The 23,999-nt window shown below is 34.9% G+C and overlaps 1 pseudogene; it reads left to right on the forward strand.

The window, feature by feature from the left end:
* Window positions 1-7,471: 7,471 nt before the first annotated feature.
* Window positions 7,472-7,815, forward strand: LOC140616818 (large ribosomal subunit protein eL33 pseudogene; annotated as a pseudogene).
* The last annotated feature ends 16,184 nt before the right edge of the window (window positions 7,816-23,999 follow it).

Genomic DNA, 23,999 nt, shown 5'->3' on the forward strand with positions numbered 1-23,999 from the left:
GCTACCCTGAAGTTATTACAAATGTGCTTTGTACCAACCGCTGCGGTCAGGACGTGCTGACTCAGCTGAAGCAGGAGTGAATGGAGCCGTGTGCTCCTTCTACAGCCCAGATCCAAGTGTGTCTGTGCAAATATGAGCTCACCCTCCACCAGAGGCTTTTTCCACCACATCGGAGTGGTTCCTCAGCATTCTCTACAAAGACACTTTCAAGCAGCATCAGTAATTTTTAATACTACCACATGTCAACCAACAAAAGATTATTACCCATTTACCCCAATACTATGAAAAAGAGGAAACTGACCGAATTTGACAACATTGAAGTAGAACCTTAATTTGTAAAATTAGCTAAAGCAGAGAATAAAAGGCCATCAATTAGCAGAAATGTAAGCGATCATATAAAAGATCAGTAAAGACACAGGTTGGCTAGGGCATAAAATGAATGAGGACACCATAAAACTTGTCCGGTAAGCGAATTCTCACCTTCCTTGTTCCTCCACCTTCCTAATCAACATTAAAAGCACTTAATTAAAACCAGTAAAGAAATTATAGCAAGGAAAAAAAAAATGGAGTGCACCAGATATAATTAGCATCAGTGCCTTGGAAAGCCTGCCTAGAATAGTCTTTTCCAAGCTTGTCAAGTTTCAGAGCTCACAAATCTCGTCACGCAGCTCAGCTCAGTTCTTGCTCTCCCATCCCCCATTCCGTTCCTCTTAGCCCCCTGAGAATGCATGGATTTCCATATGCTTATTGTGTGTCTCATAAAATGCATTGCCTCTATATGAAAAATGTATGAGACACATCATACTGTGCAAAACAATGTCTCCAAATTGGCCAATTATATTTTGTGCAAGTTCAGAATCGTTCATGATGTTGCTGATACACTGCGCTCCTGGCTGGGGGAACTGTGTTCTGCACAGTTAAAACAGAGGACTTGATAGCTTAATTGTGTTTAATGAAAGAAAAGGTGCTTAAAAATAACATGGAGAGGGATGCCAGTGTTTTTAAGGGTCTGCTTTAGCATTTACAAATTACATAACCCTTTTGAGGAAGAAGGAAGTGCATAATTTTTAAACTGCTTAAAGTGGCTAGTGTTCTTTCTCCCCTGTCTTTCCAAAATAGGAAGTAAAACCCCCCATCCAGTATTTCCACTTCTTCTTATCTGCTGCTATATTTATCCCCAGGTGGCTATTCCTCTCTTCTGACCCATCCTTGCTGTCTGGCTTCCATATGTTAATCTCAGCCATCCACTTATCCCATGGACCTGCTTCCTGTGTGTCTTTTTTCCCCCTGTCTTCTATTATTTAAATACACATTCCCTATTAACTCTTTTCCTTCTGATGCTTGCATCACGTTGACTTTGTTAGAGTTTACCTTATATTTATTTATTCCTTATCATAACTCTTCTGGTTTTTCCAACTGTTCTCTGAAGTCATCTCACTCAAAAGCTGTCACTAAATTGCACACCTATATGATGTTGATCTGAATGTTTTGTAAAGCCCTCTGGTAACAAAGCAAGGATCTTTTCATAAAAGGATTCTCGAGCAATAATCTTATTAATATATTGGAAATGTCCTTTCTCCGTTCCTACTGAAGACCGCCCAAGAGAAATTTGTATGAATACGGCAATAACTCCTTCTGTTAAACATAAAGAACTTTGAGACAGTTCTCCTCTTGCAACAATGGTTACTAAGATAAATTTAAACTCTCCTCTTGAGGAGTCCTTAAAAATAGAAAACCTTCTCTAACTCCATTCACGGGGATAACTTCCTTCTCTCTACTCCAGAGTATTTATAATCTGAGCCACTCAACTCAACAGCTAATTACATACTGCCTTATATCATTATCTGATTATTTTGTGGATATATAGCTTTTCTCTGTGGTTAAATTATAAGCTCTTTGGCACAATGGTTTTGTCTCTATTTATATCACCTTGTAGTTAGTGATCTGTAAATACTCTGACTTAATCCGAATACATTCATGATGGATGATGGTTTAATGAATACTGTGGTAGTTTAAGAAGCCATGGAACAGAGACAAAGATTTCTCAAGGTTCCTTCCAGTTTTATGATATTCTCCCCTTCTAGCTCTTTGGTGGGTTTCTCTCAAAATCACATGCCAGTCTACTTTGCTGGTTTCTTCTATTCCTTACACCCCACTCAGCTCCCCTCAGACAGAAGTTTATGCTAAATCTTCAGGGAAAACAAGGTGAGTTCAGATGCCACTCAGTTTACCTATGAGAACAATTTGTCATGAAAATAGTTAGACTTACACTGAAATTTTTGGAATAAAAAGTCCAGTGAATTCTATGGTTCAATGTTTTAAGACCGTGTTTTCCAAAATATGTTCCACAGGAAGTCAACGAATGTTACACACAAAATTTCTTATAGCAAAATTGAGTTTGGAAACGCTGATTGACAATGCTAATGGAGTTTCTTTTGCTATGGGATTTGTCAGAATCCTTTATATGAAATTTATTGCAGAGAATATCAAAGAAGCAACACAGTATGCAGAGGTGATCTAACCACAAAAACTTTTCTCAGCACACTGGTCCCCAGAACACATTTCAAGAAATGTTGAAAGATTGAATGGATGAATAAAATAATTATCGAATAAACTAGTTAATTGGCATCCTTCCTTTTCTAATGGGATAGGTATGTCTGGACAACACATGCTGCAACCAAACTTTCACTGCCACTTCCAACTCACTAGACCTCTTAAATTGATTTTATTTGTTAAAATTCCTCTTTTGTAGCTGTTAACCAGTCATACCTGTTGGGCATAAAGATACATGACAGGCATTGGGGAAAAAAATCAATATTTCATAAGTACTTCAGTGGTAGCAAGCACATTTTATATTTCTTTTTTATCTCTATTTGCAAGATAGACCTTGGCAATTGGTTCTGTACCTAGAAAGATAATCAGGATAGTGAGGGGGAAAGGAGCTATGCCATGTGATGAAAACTTAAAGGAGAACTGGGATTGCAAGACTGTCTTCAAATACCTAAAATGGATAAGGCTCTGTTTCACTCCAAATAACTGAACTACAGTGGATGACTGTAACAGAGAGATAATTAAGTTCAGTTTAAAGAAGAATCTGTCGCCCTACAGCTGTCCAAAAATCAAATAAAGGTTATAAGTTTCCGATGATTACTTCCTGACATTGCTATTGAGTGGATTCCTATTTTGGGAAAATACTTATACCTAAAATGAAATAGAAAATTATTCATGTCAGTAATGACTGCATTACCAATCATATATGTTCTGCTCTACCACCAAAAAAACAAAGAGATTTACTTAAAGAAATACTATGCTTTAATTATACTTTGTAAATACAGCAAAGCAACTTTCATATAGTACAAGCTCAGCAAGCAGGGCTGTTTTCGAATTGCTAGCTTTTAGTACTAATTTTCTCACTACAATTCTTACCAAAGTCTACTCTCGCCTGTTTAAATAGCTTTTATCTGAGGGACTTCAAGTTTCATTCCGGTTTTAAAATTCTATTGGTTCTCTGACTCCTAAATGCATTTCCAGGGAAAGCATTTCCCCTGAGAAGTCTCTGGCAAAGTTAACACTAAAGGAATGCATCTTGATTCTATGCTGCTCCCCTGCCTTTTCTGCAGAAGTTTTCTTCCTGCCTTTCATGTCTGTTCTCCAGCCTTGCCCTGACCCCAGGCCATTCACCCATCCTCCCCAAACCGCTCTCAGCTCCCTCTCTCCTCATTCTTCCTCACCTAGTATCTTCTGAATGGAAGCTCCACCATAGCAGGCATTAAAATGAAAAATGATCGACAAAGAGTGAGGAAGATTAAAAAACCTGCACCTTGGCATGTGGCTCACCTCGATCTCATCTTAGGTCAAACACTGAGTGTGGGTAAACAAATGCAATGTGTCATCAGCATAAAGATTCAGTTACTTACAGAATCAGTACCACGACTTCAGTTGTACCTCAATCACACACATCTCAAAAAAAAAAAAATGTTCAGAGAGTAAGAAATCATTTAATTTTTAACCTGTATTGAACTCCTTACATTCCAAGCTAAACAGACTAACTTGCTATTCTAAGCACTTTCAATGTATCAACTCAGAAGTATTTAGTTATTAGCAAAGTCTAGTTGACACACACCGTTACCTTAGTTTCAGGCATACAATACGGTGATACCTTATGCTATGCTCACTACAACTGTAGCTACCATCTGTCAGCATACACCGCTATTATAATACCACTGACTATATTCCCTATGCTGTGCCTTTCATCCCGTGACTTATTCATTCCATAACCGAAAGTCTGTATCTCCCACTCCCCTTCACCCATTTTGCCCTTCTTCCCAGTCTCCCCCCTCCAGCAACTGTTAGTTTGTTTTCTGTATTTATGGGTCTTTTTCAGCTTTTTGTTTTAACTCAGAAGTATTTAAAAACAAGATGATTTTAAAGAAAAATTCCTCTACAATTTTTGATGAATAATTTATCACTTTAATTGATGTCTTACTCATCCCAAGCTTATCCACACATTTTGCACAGAACCCATAAAAAAAGTGTAAATTTTGCAACTAAATTGAAATAACCCATTATTAAAGATAGAAACTGGATTTACTGTATATATGTAATAAGCAATAGGGTATGCCTCAAATTATCATTTTCTATTTCATATACATTTAAAATTTCCTAAAATCTCCTAAAGCAATGTCAAACTAATAAATGTGTTGGATATCTAGTGTTATCAGCAGGTATTGGAAATCAAAGGCAATGTGTTAAAGGGAATTATAAAAGAAATATTTCTAAAAGGGATTGATCTCTAGAATGAGATGCCTGGAGCATTATCAGGCTTCTCTTTTCAATCCAGATATTTTGATCCCTAAAGTAAGCTATGATAAGAGTTTTTATACTTATATGCTCAAATAATAAGTCCATATATTACTCAAACTTCTACTGTCAGAACCATAATAATGACAGATTACTTTTTAAAAGCTTGAAAATGATATGAAGTCCATGTCTTCACAAAAGTAAATGTCCAGCAGTAAATCCACTCTGGAATGATTTAGTACCAGTTGCAAGATTGCATACCTCTTTTGTTATTTCATTATTCAAGGAGCTCTTTCTTAACATTCTTCCTTAATTAACAATTTATAATAAATTTCTTCCATTTCTAACCAAGATGAAGTAAAAAGAACTGGACTTACCCTCCTGCTTAAAACAATCGGAAGGAAAAAGAAAAAATTTATGAAACAATGGTTGTCAAGACACTGGACATTGGAGCAGAGATGGAAAACAAATGAGGCGAGCCTTGTGATTGCCCCAACTTACTTACTTGAAGGAGTTTCCAGAAAGTGGTAAAGAAAAATGGGGAAAAATAGGTAGAGGCCAGTGGATTACTTGAGTGGAGGAGACAGGACAGATTGCCCATGGAGGAGAGAGTTGTACAGGAAGGAACTTAAGAGAGCCCCAGAGGTTACCTTGAGTCAGCAGTCCACCAATCAGCACAACTGTGTGAAAAAACTACCTCAGGCCAAGGAAAGAACTACCCAAGGGATGAGGATTGCACAGCACTCATGCACTCATGCAGAAATAGCACCTGTTCCCGCTAGCCAGACTGGAAAACCTTATTTTCAGAGGGCACTGAGTTCTCAGAAGGGACTTGGCATCAGCAGTGGAGAACAATGAGTCCTAGATCAAACACTCTTCTGGTCCCACCTAACAAATCTTAAAAACAAGATCCATAAGGACTAATTGATTATAAGTAAGTAAATTACACCACAGAACAAAGTTGAAGACTCTTTATAAGAATTCAAAAGTATCTAGTACCCAAAAAAAGCAAAATTTTTAATGTTTGGCCTCCAATCAGAGATTGCTAGGCACCCAAAGAAGCAGCAACATATGACCCATAATGAGGGGGAAAAAATCAATCAATCATAAAACTGGCTGAGAACTGATACAGAAGTTAGAATGAGTACATGAAAACATTTTAAAAGCTATTATGAAAAAAAAAAGCTATTATGTTCAGAAAGTTAAATAAAGATATAAAAGAGATTATTAAAAGATCCAAATAGAAATATAAGAATATCCAGCATCCAATGATATGTTTCTCAGTATCTTTCATCTAGTTAAAAATTACCAAGCATAGAAAGAAGCAGGAAATTGTGACCGATAATGAAGAAAAAAAATGAATTAATTGATATCAACAGTAACTGATACAGATGTAGTTAGCAGACAAGAACAATAATAACTATTATAACTTGATTCCATATGTTCAAAATTAAGTCATAAAAGAAAAAAGACATAAATTAAACTTCTAAAGATGAAAACAACTGTCTGATATGAATAATACCCGGGATGGGATGAATAGCAGGCTAGACAAGGTTAGTGAACATGAACATGTTGTAACAGACACTATCCAAATGAAACAAAAAACAGAATTAAAAAAAAAAAAAAGAATCGAGCATTAGGGATGTTGAAAAATTTTGAAGCAGCCAAATGTGTATGTAATGAGATTCCTCAAGAATAAGTATGGTGGAGGGGACATAAAAATAGTTGAAAACTAATAGCCTAGAATTTTCCAAACTTGATGAAAACTATAAACCCACAGATCCAAGAAACACAGATCCTAAGCACAATTTCTTCAACAAAGTTCAAAATATTTATAGAAATACAAAAGTATCCATGGAGAAAACTATTACAAAGTACATCATAATTAAATTGTTCAAAACCAGTGATAGAATACCTTAAAAGTATGGAGAGGGGGAAAAAGCATGTTATTGACAGAGGAATATAAATAAGAAGTCCAAAAGATTTCTCATTAGAAACAATGCAAATAAGAGGATAGTTGAGAAACATCTTTAAAGCACTAAAAGCAAGTAACTGTCAACTAGATATACAACTAGCATTGTATACCTCATAAAAATATCTTTCAAAAATGAAGGCTAAATAAAGACTCTTTTGGACATACAGAAGCTGGAAACCGGGGTCTGATGACTAGCAGACCCCTCCACAAAAAATGTTAAAGGAAGTTCTTCGGACAGAATGGAAATCATACCAGATAGAAATATGCATCTACGTAAAGGGACTTCGCACACTGTCAATAATAGCTGCATGGGCAAATAAATAAGTCTTGGAATAACTCCAAACTGAAGACATCCCAGGTGCCAATTAATAGAATGAATATTGACACCATCTTATAATCAATAACTACCAGTACAGCTTTTTAAGCAGTAATACAGTTATCATTTCTGAAAAGTACTATAAATCCAGTTTTGATTTCCTCTTTAACCAAAGAAATTATGAATATATTCACCTTCATGTCTTTAGTTTTTGAGATTTTAAAAATGTTCATTTCTGTTATTAATATTGCTATCTTTATTTGATGCTATATGCGTTTGTCTAATATATCCACTTACTTTTAAAACTATTTTTATTATAAAAGTGACCTTTTTCTTTCTGCCATCTTGTAGCCTGTGAAGGCCACTGAGAACAGGGCTCCTAAAACGACAAATATGTCTGAAAGGCTGTGGTCCAAGGCCATTTTTGTTGGCTACGAGTGGGATCTCTGGAGCCAGAGGGAACACATGGCTCTTCTTAAAATTGAAGGTGTTTTTGCTCCAGATGGAACTGAATTCTGTCTAGGCAAGAGATGTGCTTATGTGTACAAAGCAAAGGACAACAAAGTGACTCCTGGTGGCAAACCAAACAAAACCAGAGTAATCTGGGGAAAAATAACTTGTGCTCATGGAAGTAGTGATGGTTCATGTCAAATTCCAAAGGAATCTTCCTGCGAAAACCATTGGCCACAGAATCCGTGTGATGATGTATCCCTCAGGGATTTAAGTAAATAAATAAAGGTGCAGATTTGTTTATTTGTTCTCATAAAAAAAAAAACAAGATTTTTATTATACTTGGTAAATAAAAACATCAGAGTGCAGAATGGTATCAAATTAAAAGAGTCTCCATTCCATTAGCACTCAAATGTCCACTTCCTTGAAATAATAACTCAAAGATTTCTAGTGTTAATTCTTCTGGGGAGTTTCATTAATATGTTACATTAAATGCTTTTATCTCTATTTCTTGACTTATAAAACTACATCTATTTTCTTCTTTTCTGACAAACAATGCACTTCCACTAGGACCCACCTCCCAAATTTATTCTCAATCACTATTTCTATTTTTCATATTACCATTGACTTTTATTCATCATTGGAGGTATCCTTTATAACTGAATAATTAATCTGAACTATTATTATAACCCTTTATATAATAACATATAATAACTCAATCTAAGCTAATACACAATGCTTATTGCAGTTATTTATAAGATCTGTTTTAAAAATAGGTAAGATTTATTTGGAAATGTCTTTACACTTTATGAGATGCTGTACATCAAGATACAGTGTCTGGCATGAAACCAACACTAATTCCCAATCTTTTGCCTTTGAAAACTTCTACTGTACTGTAAAACTTGAGCTCGCAAAGAAGTTAGGGCTAGTATGAAGAAAGGAAGGGATAAGTGGAGGGTTGCCTACATGAAATCTCTGAGCAAGTATGGTATGGAGAGAATGGGAAAACAAGGGTAGGTGGATTAGTCCTGCACCATTCCTCACTGAGAATCTTGACAAGAGACCCTGAGAGAAAAGGATACAATATGTCTTAGACACCCCATGACATTCCACTTCCATCAATTATGACTGTCTAAGTGCCCATTTAGTGACGGTTTCTACCTTTGGGTTGTGTTGAGGAAATACATCTCTCTGTTTTACTGGCATAAAACTGCCAACTTCTCCAACTTCTGCATTGAGTAGCATATTCGCTAGATGACCTTGGCCCTTTAGGAGAATCTAGATTTTAAAAAACAATAAATACAAAATTCTCAAATACTTCTCTGCCATATTTTTACAAGTTTCAGAGAGATTATGTTCTGTATTAGGATAATAATAATACTTTGTGTTTGCATAGAGCTCTCCACTTTGCTCAAGCTTTCCCACATATGATCTAATTAGATGTTCACCATAATCTTCAGTATTAAGAGGAATAATTAATTAATATGATGTACAATAATCATATAGATTAGTAACTTTTTCCATAATGATGAACAAGCCTGTTGCAGACCACTCTTTCCATGGTGAAAAACAAGAGTTGAACTACATGTACATGTATTCCTATTTATATTATTTCTTTAAAGATATTAAATCATCTCCAAAGGGCAGCCCAGGTGGCTCAGTGGTTTAGTGCCGCCTTCAGCCCAGGGTCAGATCCTGGAGACCCGGGATGAGTCCCACGTCAGGCTCCCTGCATGGAGCCTGCTTCTCCCTCTGCCTGTGTCTCTGCCTCTCTCTCTGTGTCTCTCATGAATAAAAAAAATAAAATCTTTCTGTATATTGGCAATTTGAACACCAATAAAAATAAATTTATTATTAATAAATAAATAAATAAATAAATAAATAAATAAATAAAATAAAATAAAATCTTTAAAAAAAAAAAAACTGTGTGGAGGTTCCTCAAAGAGTTAAAAATAGACCTGCCCTACGACCCAGCAATTGCACTGTTGGGGATTTATCCCAAAGATACAGATGCAATGAAACGCCGGGACACCTGCACCCCGATGTTTCTAGCAGCAATGTCCACAATAGCCAAACTGTGGAAGGAGCCTCGGTGTCCAACGAAAGATGAGTGAATAAAGAAGATGTGGTTTATGTATACAATGGAATATTACTCAGCCATTAGAAATGACAAATACCCACCGTTTCCTTCAACGTGGATGGAACTGGAGGGTATTATGCTGAGTGAAATAAGTCAATCGGAGAAGGACAAACATTATATGTTCTCATTCATTTGGGGAATATAAATAATAGTGAAAGGGAATATAAGGGAAGGGAGAAGAAATGTGTGGGAAATATCAGAAAGGGAGACAGAACATAAAGACTCTTAACTCTGGGAAACGAACTAGGGGTGGTGGAAGGGGAGGAGGGGGGAGGGTGGGGGTGAATGGGTGACCGGCACTGGGGGGGGCACTTGACGGGATGAGCACTGGATGTTATTCTGTATGTTGGTAAATTGAACGCCAATAAAAAATAAATTTATTATTAAAAAAAATCATCTCCAAAGTTGTGAGGACTAAAGGGCCAAGATCCCAAAAAGAAGGGAAACTTCAAGGGGCAATGGCAACGTTTGGTACTGTTTTCCCTACTAAGCTACTAAGACATCAAGATGCTGAGCAAAAAAAATGGCAACTTAAGAAGTTAAAAACTAGCAAAACTTTGTACAGTGTTATAAGACTGAGGGACAAAAATTGGGAGTTCAAAAAGAAAAGTCCATATTAAACTACCCAGATTTTTATTTCAGACCACAAAAGTCCTTCATTTAGGAGCAGAGAAAAACCTAAATCTAATCAATGCTCACGAAAGACTGAATTCCAGACTTGAAGTAACTTAACCACTGATTGGGTTAAGGTTATTGACCCATACCCAAGCTGCCTAACAGATGCAAAATTACATTCTCTAGGGATGCAGAAAGCACATCCAAGGGCTCAAATTACCTCCACAATTGTTCGTATCTGAGGTCCTGTGGTCAATCAAACATGACTAGGCATATCAGAAAATAAGACTATGTGGCCAAAAACCAAGATAACTAAAACAGAAACAGACCCATGGAAGAAGACAGATATTAGACTATTAGACATGTACTTTAAAATATCTCATTTATATGCTGAAGAAATTAAATGAAGAGATAGATAATTTTATCTAAAAAGAGAAACGAATGAATTCTAGAACTGAGAAATACATTAGCTAAAATTAAAACTTTTGTTAAATGGGTTAACAGCAGAAACAGACACAAAGAGATGATTGGTGAAACTAAAGGTCAAAAGAAAATATTCAGACTAAAGCACAGGAGACAAAAGAATGGAAAATATTGGGCGGGGGCAGGGAGCAGTGGTAAAAGGGTATTCCAAGAAAATGTTTGGAGTCCCAGAAGGAGAAGAAAGAAAGAACAGTTCAAAAGTAATTTTGAGGAAGTAATGGTCTTAAATTTTGCAGCACTGAAAGAAGACATCTAGCCACAAAATTGAAAAAGCGCTTCAAAAAAGAAAAAGTGCTTTAAACCCCTATCAGGATAAATTTGAAGAAAACTGTATCTACAAATGATAGTGAACATGCTGAAAACCAAACACAATGAGAATTTTGAAGCAGCTAGAGTGGAGGGGAGGGAAGAAATATTTTCTTTTAAAAGAATCAGTAAGACTGAGGCCTGACTACTTCACAGAAATAATGGAATCCAGAGGGCAATAATGAAAAGTACAAGTGCTGGGAGAAAATAACTATTTACTAAGTGCTAATATAGAATCTATTTCCAACAAAAATGTTAAATGTTCATCAAAGCAAAGACAAGAGAAATTTTCAAGCCAATAAAATGGACTCACATTAAATGAAAAATTAAAGCAAGTACTTGAGGAAGAAAGCACCAGATGATGAAAATGCAGAGAGAAATAAAGAGCAATAGAAAGAATAGAAATGTCAGTACATCTAAGTTAATATTAAATGTAGGAAATAACATCTTATGAGCTTAAAAATACATAGAATTAAAATACGTGGCAATAATAACAAAAACTGGGAGGGAGAAAATGGACTTAAAATGTTCTGAGGTCTTTATCTGGAATATGGTAAGAGAACTAATTGGTTGAGAAATTAATAAATCAAGACTGTATATTGAAATATGTAGAATTAAATTAGAAATCATAACTAAAAGATTATTTTAGGATGTGTTTTAGGAACTTAAGCAACTTATTTTTAAATAACTTATAGTCCAAGGAAGAAATCATAATAGAAATTGGAAAATATTTTTAAACAAGTGGCAAACAAAAACCATGTCTCAAAATTTGCGAGATGAAGTCAAAGTTGTGCTTAGAGGGAAATTTATAGTCTTGAATTCATTTATTAGGAAAAAATATGGGCTAAAACCAATTGTCTAAATATCCACTTCAACAAGCCGCAAGAAAAAACTATTTAAATAGGAGAAAACATAGTAAAGACAGAAGGGGAGGGGATCCCTGGGTGACGCAGCGGTTTGGCACCTGCCTTTGGCCCAGGGTGCGATCCTGGAGACCCGGGATCGAATCCCATATCAGGCTCCCAGTGCATGGAGCCTGCTTCTCCCTCTGCCTATGTCTCTGCCTCTCTCTCTCTCTCTGTAACTATCATAAATAAATAAATAAATAAATAAATAAATAAATAAATATTTAAAAAAAAAACAGAAGGAAAAATTAATAATATCATATAAAACATATATAGAATAGAATCAACAAAGCCAAAAACTGGTTTATGAAAAAGATTAATAAAATTAATAAACTTCTAGTAAGCCTACGCAAGAAAAAAGTAGATAGGAATCAAAACTTATCAATGTATTAAGAATGATCATGCATCAGTATACAATCCTACAAACATTAATAAAAGGATGACAAAAAACTTTATACTAATAAATATGAATATTACAAGAAATTTTAAAATTCAATTCAATTCATAATGAAAAATCTTCACACAGACAGAGAAAGAGATTGAGAGATAAAGAGAGACTTACAGGTAGACTGTAATACCTCCAGGTCCAGATTACTTTACTGGTAAATTCTACAAAAAAAAATTGAAGTGAGGTGCCTGGGTGGCTCAGTAGGCTGAGCAGCTGCCTTTGGTTCAGGTCATGATCCTAGCATCCTGGGATGGAGCCCTGCATTTGTCTCCTTGCTCAGCAGGGAGCCAGCTTTTCCCTCTCCCTCAGCCTGCTGCTCACCCTGCTTGTGTTCTCTTTCTCTGTCAAACAAATAAATAAAATATTTTTTTAAATTAAAGCATAGTAGTCATTTTATTCAAATCTTTTAGGTAACAAAGAGGGAAAAAAATGTTTCCCTACACATTTAAAGAAAATATCATTGCCTTCATACCACAACCAGACAAAAATATTCAGAAAAAGAAAAATACAAACCAATATCTCTTATAAATGTATACACAAAAATTCTTAACTAAATTCCATATCTAATCCAGGAATAAATGGAAAGAATATACAATGTGATCAGGAGGGGATTATGCCAAGAATCAAAGTTTAGTTTAACCAAAAAATCAATCAATGCCAATTAACAAAAGGTAGTGATAACAATTATCTGATTACCTCAATAAATGCAGAAAAGCCATGAAAAAATTCAACATGTATTAAAAACTCTTAGTAAACTGGGAATAAATGGGAATTTACTTAACCTGATAAAGTTTATCTTTTACAAATCCATAAGAAACACTGTACACTGTACTGTTAAATGTTTTAATATTGAAAGATTTCCCCTTGAGACACTAAGATGTGCTATCAGCACTTCCATCCAGAATTGTGCTGGGGGCTGTAGCCGATGCAATAAAATTAGAAAAAGAAGAACTAAAAGATTAAAGATTGGAATGAAAGAAAAATGAACTTGTCACTATTCACAAACAAAATGTCTAGGTAGTCAAAATTTCTTTTAAATCTATGGATAAACTAAGAGAATTGAACTATGAGAAATTCATTTGGAAAGGTTGCTGGATGCACAACTAATATATTTTTTAAATCAAGTGCATGCTTATATACAAGCAACAAAGTATTAGAAAATGAAATTTAATACTAACTGCAGCATCAAAAATTATGTGCAAGAATATTATACTGAAAAATACTGATATAAGAACCAAGTAAATGTATAGATAAACCATATATACAGATGGGAAGGCTCATTATAAGGATGACAATCCTGTCTAAAGTTATCTATGGATTTCCTATCTCCCAGTTCAGAATTCCAACAAAATACAGAGCCACACAAACTGATATTTGAAAAGGGCTCAATGCAATTCAGTGGAGAAAAAATAAAGTCTTTTCAGCAAATGGTATTCAAATACTTGGGTGCCCATATACAAATGAAGGATGGAGACACATAACTCATACACAAAAATTAATTCAAAAGGAATCACAGAACTAAATATAAAACATAAAGTTTAAAACTTTTAGAAGAAAATAGAGGAGAAAAGTGTATGACTTACAACTAAATTAAAGTGATGTATTTTTTAATAAAACATCAAAAGCACAATCTACAAAAGAAAAAAAACTGAGAGCTTGGACTTATTAACATTAAAACTTTGCTCTGTGAAAGACATGGTCAAGAATATGAAAAGACAAGCTACAGATGAAATATATTTAAATCACATGTCTAACAAAGGACTTGTCTCCAGAATATGTAAAGAACTCTTAAAACTCAGAAAAAGAAACAACCCAATTTTAAAATGGGCAAAAGATCTGAGCAGACACTTCACTGAAGAAAATATATAGTTGTCAAATGAAAATGAAAAGAACAGATAAAGAACATTATACACTGTTAGGGAAATGTAAATTTAAACCACAATGAGATATCACTACACATTTATTAGAAAGACGTAAATCCAAAAACTGACAATAAATGCCAGCAAGGATGCAGATGAACAGGAACTCTCACTCAATGCGGGTGGAAATGCAAAGTAATACAGCTACTTTGGAAAACATTTAGTAGTTCTTATGAAGTTTAATACAGACTTACCATAATCCTCAGCAATCACACTCCTAGGAATTTACCAACATGACTTGAAAACGTGTATCTAAACAAAAGCCTGTATGTGAGTGTTACTAGCAGCTTCTTTCCTAATTGCTAAAAACCAGAAGCATCTCAGGGTGCCTGGCTGTCTCAGTCATAAGAGTGTGCGACTCAGGGTTGTGAGTTCAAGCTCTACATTGGATGTAGAAATTACTTAAATAAATAAACTAAAAAAACTGGAAGCATTCAAGATGTCCTTTAACAAAGGAATAAACTGTGGCACATCCATACAATGAAATCCAATTCAGCTATGAAAAGAAATGAGCTTTAGATTTACATACCAACATGGATGAATCTTAAATGCATTGTATTAAGTGAAAGAATTTATACCAAAGAGACTACATAGTGTATGATTTCACTCATATGACATTGGAAAAGGCAAAACTATATGGAATGAAAACAGATTAGTGGTGGCCAGAGGTTGGAGAAGAGAGAGTGCTTGACTACAAAGGGACTTACAGAGGAACTTTTTGGGAAAAGCTGCTGTTCTAGGGTGATGAACCCAGAACTCTATGCATTTGTCAAAATTTATGGAACTATACATTACAAAGAGTGAACCTTAATATATTCAAGGTTAAAAAAAGGAACTATCTGAAAAAATGATGTTTTGACTAAAAATTATAAAACCATAGGAAAAAAAAGAATGGTACATAATCACTGTACTCTAGTTGGTGAATTTTTTTTCTTGGAGACAGATACAGGTTAACAATTCTGAAACTCCTTTATTTATATACTAGGATTGAACAAATAGGTGAATAGTGGTGAGTGCCAGATTACTCACCAGAGGAGGATTACAGATAAACAAGCAAGGAAGGCTAGAATGTACCTGGTAGTACTAAATTAGTTATCAGTATAAACTCATGTTTGGCATATTATATTATATATTATATTATATTATATATATTATACCATATTATATTACATATACAGATAGATACAGGATACTTATAGATGTGCATGTGCACATGTTAGTATTCATAGGTATACATATGCATACATACATGTATATACAGATATTTGTGTATACATATATAAATGTATATGTATGCTAGCACAGCCCTCTGAGAGATCCTAGAAGCAATGGTAACAACAAGCATATCCAATGACCAGATCTTAGTTTCTAAATACCGTTCTCCAATAAAAGATCAAGGGCTCATTGAAGAAATCACTGATTCTAAGACTGGAATATAAAAGATGGGCTCAGATCATCTTGTAGTGCCAACAATGTAAGGAAATGCTCCCCAAACAAACATATAGGGACATCAAAGGGACATAGGAACCAAGCTGAAAAATTCCCCCATTTTCAAAGCTGGAATAATTTGAGCAACAAAATAAAATGGTATGGATTATAACCCAAAGTATAAAGTAAATATACATGAGTCCATACTGATATAAATGATTGGTTAAATATCAATTATATCAATATATATCAATATATATCAATTATATCAATATAATATTATATATTTTTATATATATATATCTTTCTAACAGAATAATTCTAAATAATATGTGAATATAGGGCATTCCACAGGAGGTAGATCTTAATGCCCTCCCCACCACCACCTCCAGGGCAGGCCAGACTTAATGACTCATTTCCAAAGAATAGAGTAAAAAAGTGGAAAAATATAAACTTCAAATGGAGACGCCTGACAAACACTACTTTAATCAAATGATGAAGGCTGACATCACCAGCAATTTCAGGAGTATATCATGTATCCCCTGATAGAATGTGATGAGAAGGGTAATTCAAATCTGTTGTGTTCTTTCCAGAAACTCCAGAATAACTGTAAGAAAAATAACAGAAAACTTCAGATTATGGACATTCAACAGAGTAAATGGCCAGTACTCTTTAAAACTGTCAAAATCATGAATAATAAAGACTGAGACATCATTATGGCAAAGAAAAGACAAGAGAGCCATGAAAACTAGATGCAAGGTTGAGTTCTGGAGAGAACGAGGACTGAATGGAAAACTAGTGAAATCCAAATAAAGTCTGAAGTTTAGTTGATAGTAATATGTCAACATCAGTTTCTTAGTTTTGATAAATGTACCATAGTATAATATATGATGTTAACAATGGGAGAAACTGGATGAGATATATGTATACAAGAACTCATTGTATTTTTTACACATTTCTGTAATTCTAAATTTATTTCAAAATAAAACATTTATTTAAAATATCCCAGGTTTTTTGAAGAAATTTATAAGATAATTCTAAAATTTGCATAGAAATGCTGGGGACCAAGAACAGACAAAGTAATCTTGAAGAAAAACTGGAGAATTTATGCCCCAAGGTATGAAGACATCTTAAATCTATAGCTATTAAGGCATTGTGGTATTCATGTAAGAATAGATAAAAAGAACAATGGAATAAATTAGTCCAGAAGCAAATTTATATATAGAGACCCTTGATTTATGATAAAGGAGGTACTAATGAACAAAAGGGAAATGTAATAAAGAGTCCTGATCAACTGGATATCTAAGTGAAAAATGAATCTGGACCATATCTCACACCATACACAAAAAATCAATTCCAGGTGGAATATAGATGTATATTTAAAAAGGAGAGAGGAAGCTACCAGAAGATAACATAGGTATGCATCTTAATGTCCTGAGACAACAATTTATTAAACTGGACATAAAAAGCATTAATCATAAAGAATATGAGTTATAAATTAGACTACAAATTAGTAATAAAAATATAGATAACTCATAAAGATAGATGAAAAACATGAACAGAAACTTCACATGATGAATGCTAATGACCAATAAAACCCATGATGAATATTTTTGACTTTATTAATCATCAGGTAAATGCAAATTTAAACCACAATGAGATAACACTACGTATCAGCAGAACAGCAAATAAGAAGATTGAGATTATCCAGTGTTGATGATGATATGGACCAAATGAGTTCTCATACAATGCTTGTGGTAATGTAAATTGGTACACTTTGGAAAACTGTTTTTGCATTATCTATCAAAGCTAAATATACATTTACCTTGTGTCCATGAAATCTCATTTCTAAGTATGTACTCAAGATAAATATACAAAAAAATATACAAGAGTCTTCATTGCAACTTTGGTAATAATAGCAAAATACTGGAAATAATCCAAATGTCCATCAACAGTAGAATGGAGAAATGAATGGTGGTACATTCATGCAATGAAAAAAATACTACAGCAAATAAAAATGAACACATTACTTCTATACGAAACAAAATGGATGTAGCTCATATACGTAGCCTGAGCGGGATAAGACCACACACATGCACACTTCAAAAATGGACAAAACTAATATAAGAGTTAGCAATGGAGCTAATGGTTACCTCTGGAAGGAGACTCAAGAGAGTATTCTAGGAAGCTGTAAATTTCTATTTCTTCAACTGGGTAATAGGTACACAGGTGTATTCAATTTGTTATAATTCATCAAATTGTATATTTGTGACTTTTGTACCTTTATATCTATGTTTATATACACTTCAGGTCAAAATTTACTTCTAAGTAAAAAACTAAAAGAATTGTATAGCCCTGTCATGTCTAGAGATCATCAGGGAAAGGAAGTACAATAATTCTGGAAAGAAATTCAACAGCTAATATTAATGAAAAAGTGAGATGTTTCTAGCTCAATTCAACAAATATCAAAGGATTATCTACTATATTAAAGCCCTATACTTAGTGCTCTAAAAAGCACTAAGGAAAAAAAGACAGGCTGTAACCAACCTACCCCTCTCCTGTACTACCCACTCCCCTCGTATGTTATTTCTAAGCCCTCAGATAGATAAGCCTTAAAGTAGGTCTTTTTATGAAGGAATATTTATCCCCCATTTCTACTCTAACCTAAAAGAAAGAAAAGTATATGACTCACACTAGCAGCTTCTATTCAATCCCCTGCAGAACACTGATTGATGAATTAGAAAGGAACAACTAGTATTTTACGTCAATCTAGCTCCTGTATCTATCTCTCTAGGTTTGGAACTTAGAAATGGGAGACAATGTTATTTAACAGCCCCCCATCCAACTCCAACATGCATAATTACAGGTAATTTACAGATAAAGAGTGAGATTCAGAGAAGTTGCATAACTACCAACACCAAGATAGGACCTATGACTACCCAACTCCAAATTCCATGCTCCTTCCAATGTATCACGCAGCTTCCAAAACAAACAACATGAGAGTAAATGGTGGATAAAGATTAATTCCAACTGGCAAGATCTGGGAAGGCTTCTTGGAAGAGCTGAGATTTGTTACCCTACTTTTGAAAAATAAACATGTCTTTAAGAATGATGATAAGCAGCCACCTTTTTCCTAACTGGAAAAATAACCTCCCTTTTTCTTTAAAACCGCACTGTTTTCTAAATTTGTCTGTGGGTAAAGACATCTGTTTATGTGGAAAAATGCAAGATGAAACATTCATTTACCCAGTTCTGGCCTAATCAGGGTAAAACTAAATGGTAGACATCATGGTGGTTTGGCAATCTGTGCAACCAAGGCTCCAGGTGGCCTTCTCTCTCTCCCTCAACAACCCAGAAATAGAAAATAACTAAAAGGTGACTGTTTGTTCACTCTACAAAGCTCTATCTGCCATAGACCGAGAGCATTATCTGGCTGTCTTTAAGTAGGTCATGCAATTCCACACCTTAGCTATATGTCTAACTCCCATGAATTCCGGCATGCAAGACATAGGACAGAATTTAATTTAAAAATAAGCATCTATTCATTCATCTATTCAACAAATGTTTCTAGAGCATCTTCTGCATTTGAGGCTCTGTTCTATGAGTCATGAAGATAGGATTTTTTTTCGTCACCAGTTTCTATTTTATTCAGTAAAAACTTATAAGGCTTTCCTTCTTTTACAAAAATCAGAAAAATGTTTGAATGATAGTGAACAAGACATGATTGGATCCATCCCTTTAGACTGAGTGTCTGGTTCTTGGTGTAGAAGGATCAAGCCTCTCATGCTTTGCCCTTTCAATTGCCTCTATCAGTTTTATAGCAGTGGCTTTCGTCTTTTCTCCCGGCATTCTTCTTTAAAATTTGATTCTTTTCCCATTTTTTTAAATTTAAATTCAATTTGCCAAAAAGATAGTATTTTTGTCCTTACTCTCTAAGAATTTGAACTCTTCCATTTCCATGTGTTTCATTTATATGCTAATTATTCCTAAACTCGGACTTCTTTTTACACATGAGGTCAAGACTCATAAACACAGTGGCTACTAAAAATCTAAAAATACAAAATAGACACCTCAAACCTACTAAGTCCAACATTAAAATCACCTCCCCTTCTCAAACCTACATGATCATCTATCCAGATGTCACATCTGAAATCATGGAAGTCATCTTCTTCCTGTCTTATTACTAGCAGTCTCTCAGTCACCAAGTTCTTCCTTTTCTAAATATTTATCAAATTGATTCTTGCTTCTCTACCCTTAAGACTCCTGTCCTAATTCAGGTCTTCATTACCACAGGCCCACAATAGGGCAAAGATCACTTAAAAGTCTTCTCTGGCACCCTTTGCCACACTGAGTCTAGTCTAAAATGCAAATGAGGCTGATTCTCCTATCTTAAATCAACTCAAAGACTTTCTCACATGACACAAAGAATAAGTTCCTTCCATGATATTTAAAGTCCTCTATGACCTGGCTACTACATATTTCTTTAGTCTTCTTTGCCACCCCAGGCTTTAAACTTCATGTTCTAGTAAAGTTCTTATCATTTCTATGCTATTATTTGTCTTCACACCTTTGTTCATGCTCTTTCTTTGTTCTGCCTTTCTCTACCTTTCTTTTCTTTTTCTGTGCTACTTCTTATTCTCTTGAAAGGCCCAACTTATTCTAAAGGCCCAGACATATTGTATTTTTTTAAATTTTTATTTATTTATGAGAGGCAGAGAGAGAGAGAGAGAGAGAGAGGCAGAGACATAGGCAGAGGGAGAAGCAGGCTCCATGCACCGGGAGCCCGACGTCGGATTCGATCCCGGGTCTCCAGGATGGCACCCTGGGCCAAAGGCAGGCGCTAAACCACTGCGCCACCCAGGGATCCCGACATATTGTATTAGCATCATCTGTTTACATAAAACTCCAGAAGTATCAGAACTATATGTTAATTAATCTTTTTACCCCCAAGACCCATGACAGGCCTAGGATATAGTAAGTGTTTAACATATGTCTGCAGGTAATGAGGTTATTTTTTAATGAAGACAAGTAGCACAAAACAAATCATCTCCATAAAACTAAATACTCAAAACTATAAAAAAGATTGAACTATGACACATGCAAGGATAGGGATAGCTTTCTTTTTTTATTTTATTTTATTTTATTTTTATTATTTTATTTATGATAGGCACACAGTGAGAGAGAGAGAGGCAGAGACATAGGCAGAGGGAGAAGCAGGCTCCACGCACCGGGAGCCCGACGTGGGATTCGATCCCAGGTCTCCAGAATCGCACCCTGGGCCAAAGGCAGGCGCTAAACCGCTGCACCACCCAGGGATCCCCAGGGATAGCTTTCAAAAGCATTATGCTAAGGGGAAAAAAAGCCATACATAAAAGACTACATACTGTATGATTGATTTATCAGACATTCTATAGAAGGCAAAACTGTAGTGACAGATCCATTCTCCTAAACCCTGCATCATGCAGCATCTATGCAATGCCTAATCAATCCATGCTTTGTTTCACCATAAAAGTACTTCCTTCCTAAGATACTTTAAAAAAAAGAAAGAAGAAAGAAGAAAGAAAGAAAGAAAGAAAGAAAGAAAGAAAGAAAGAAGAAAGAAAGAAAGAAAAAGAAAGGAAGGAAGGAAGGAAGGAAGGAAGGAAGGAAGGAAGGAAGGAAGGAAGGAAGGAAGGAAAGGAAAGAACTCTGGAGACAGAAGAAGAAAAGATCATTGGTTGCTGAGGTCTTAGGGTAGAGGGAGGTGATTGACTATAAAGAGGCTTGAGGGGACTTTTGGGGATGATGGAAATGTTCTTATCTTTTTTTTTAATGGGTTTTATTTATTTATTTGACAGAGAGAGCACAAGCAGGAGGAGTAGCAGGCAGAGAAAGAGGGAGAAGCAGGCTCCCCACTGAGCATTAAGCCCAAATGAGGCTAGATCCTAGACCCTCGGATCATGACCCAAGCCAAAAGCAGAGATCCAACCGAATGAGCCACGTAGGCACCCCAGAAATGTTTTGTGTTTTGATTGTAGTAGCAGTCCTATGAAAAATGTACACATTATATCAAAAATCATTAAAATGTACCCTTAAGAAGAGTGAATTTTTTTGTATGTAAAATCATAAAATCTACATCATAAAATGCTACAGTATGTATATAAGTAACATACTGTAGGAAATCAAAAGAAAGGATAAATACTTTGACTTGAAAAATTAGAAAAGGCCTCACCAAGGAGAATGTGTAGCATTTAGATAGTAGGATAATGGGAAGTAGGACACTCCATGTCAATATTCAAACTATTATCATTTGGTTGGATAACCATTATATAAAGTAGCTGTTGCTTAGAAACTTGTATGTCTCAGAAGTTTTCTGCTTCTAATTGTTATAGACACTATACATGCCAAGTTTTTCAGAAACTAAATGCAGTGGCCTGCTTTCTTCTTCACTTGCTTTCCTTCAGATCAATTAAGAACATATCCCTGCCCACACCTTCCCATGCACAGACATATAACCACTAACTACATTTAACTGATATTGCCAGATTCTTCCTCTTGCTTTGACTCCTCATGAGGCAAGTGTTGGTTCCTTTCCAAAGCAATGTTCTTAGATCATTTTTTGACCTTTTCAGTAAACAGAGGACTGGTCAGGCAAGTTATAGTTTCAAGATAGTTCTTATTAACTGATTAAAGGGATGCCTATAAAATCACAATAATTACAGTAGAAATTTTCTTTAGTTTTACAGAGAACAGGCTACGCAAAGCACACCTAAATGTACCACAGATGGCCCCAACCCATGATTCTTTCATTAGTAGGTAGATGCTTCATAGGAACCACATCTGTGTGGAATTAAAATCCTGGTACTTAAAATTTAAACAACACATTTTATGGAAGTAATATTGCCTGTGTATACCATAAGTCCTATATCTGAAGACATTTTTCTAAAGTGAACACAATGGGGACAAATGTGTGATTGCTCTTAGAAATGGCTAAGGACATAATGGAGGTAGAGAACTATAATAAATGTTGTTGGTCCAAATTTCACTTCTTTCTTAGGAACCAACAATATGTTCTTTGTCTATCAGATTAAATCCAAATTCTTAACACTAAGATTTATAGAGCAGGTTCACTTGGTCCCTACAGTATAATACAACACCATTGCACTCCAGTGAATCATTCTGAGCTGCTCATTAGACATCATGAAATATTCCTGCTCATCTTGGATCAAGTTTCACTGACACCTGCTCATATCAAGCACCTCAGTCGCAAACCCATGCAGGTGACCACTCTGGACGCTAAACTCATTCAGGTGCTTCCCACTGGGGACCCCACCACAGGTCTTCTATTTTATATCTGACTACCCAAAAAAACCCAGATTTGGTGTAAATGTGTCCAGTCATTTCAACATAAAGCAAAGATGAACTCTTTAATTTTATTCACAAATTATTCTTTAAATTAACCCCACTGCACCAGTGACCTAATGTAATGTTTTCATGCCTAACTCCACCATTGTTTGCAAACAACTTCAATCCTTTTATTATATCTTACATTCTTCTCCACTGTGCCTTGATATGGATTGCTGTAAGATCTAAAAACCCAAATATTTGTAAGAAAAACTGATGACCGTGTTTTCTAGAACATGAAATGTTCTTATACTACTATTAAATAATAAGTAGACATTGTTTCATTCTTGATATGATAGATAAATACAGGTTGAAATATTACATTTTTAAGATAGCCATTAGTTATACAAATACGGAGCTCATAACTTCCAAAGCAGTGAAGAAAAAAGAACTAAGAAAACCTAATCAATGCAGCAAGGACAAGAAAAGAACAAAAGACAACATGCAGACATAAGACGGCAGAAGTAAAGCTAAATATATCAGTTATATATCAGTTATTATGAGAAAAGTAATTAAGTTACACTTCTCCCATAAAAGCCACTCTCTGTGTATATAAAATATACATATCTGTGTGTATAAAATAAAACACACACAAAACCACAACTGCTATTCACAAGACACACTTAAATTAAAATGGCATAAAAATGTTCAAAAAAAAGAAGTAGCCCAATTAATATTAGAGTAGAATTCAGTCAAAAATATCAAATAAAGAAAAAAAATCAAATAAAGAGAATCATTCTATTTCAACAAAAGATATAATCTGCAGTGAAGATATTATAGGACTAAATATAGACTTGTCAGATATCAAATATAAAGCAAAAACTACTGAAA

This window comes from Canis lupus, chromosome 25, assembly GCF_048164855.1.
Source record: "Canis lupus baileyi chromosome 25, mCanLup2.hap1, whole genome shotgun sequence".
NCBI lineage: Eukaryota > Metazoa > Chordata > Mammalia > Carnivora > Canidae > Canis > Canis lupus.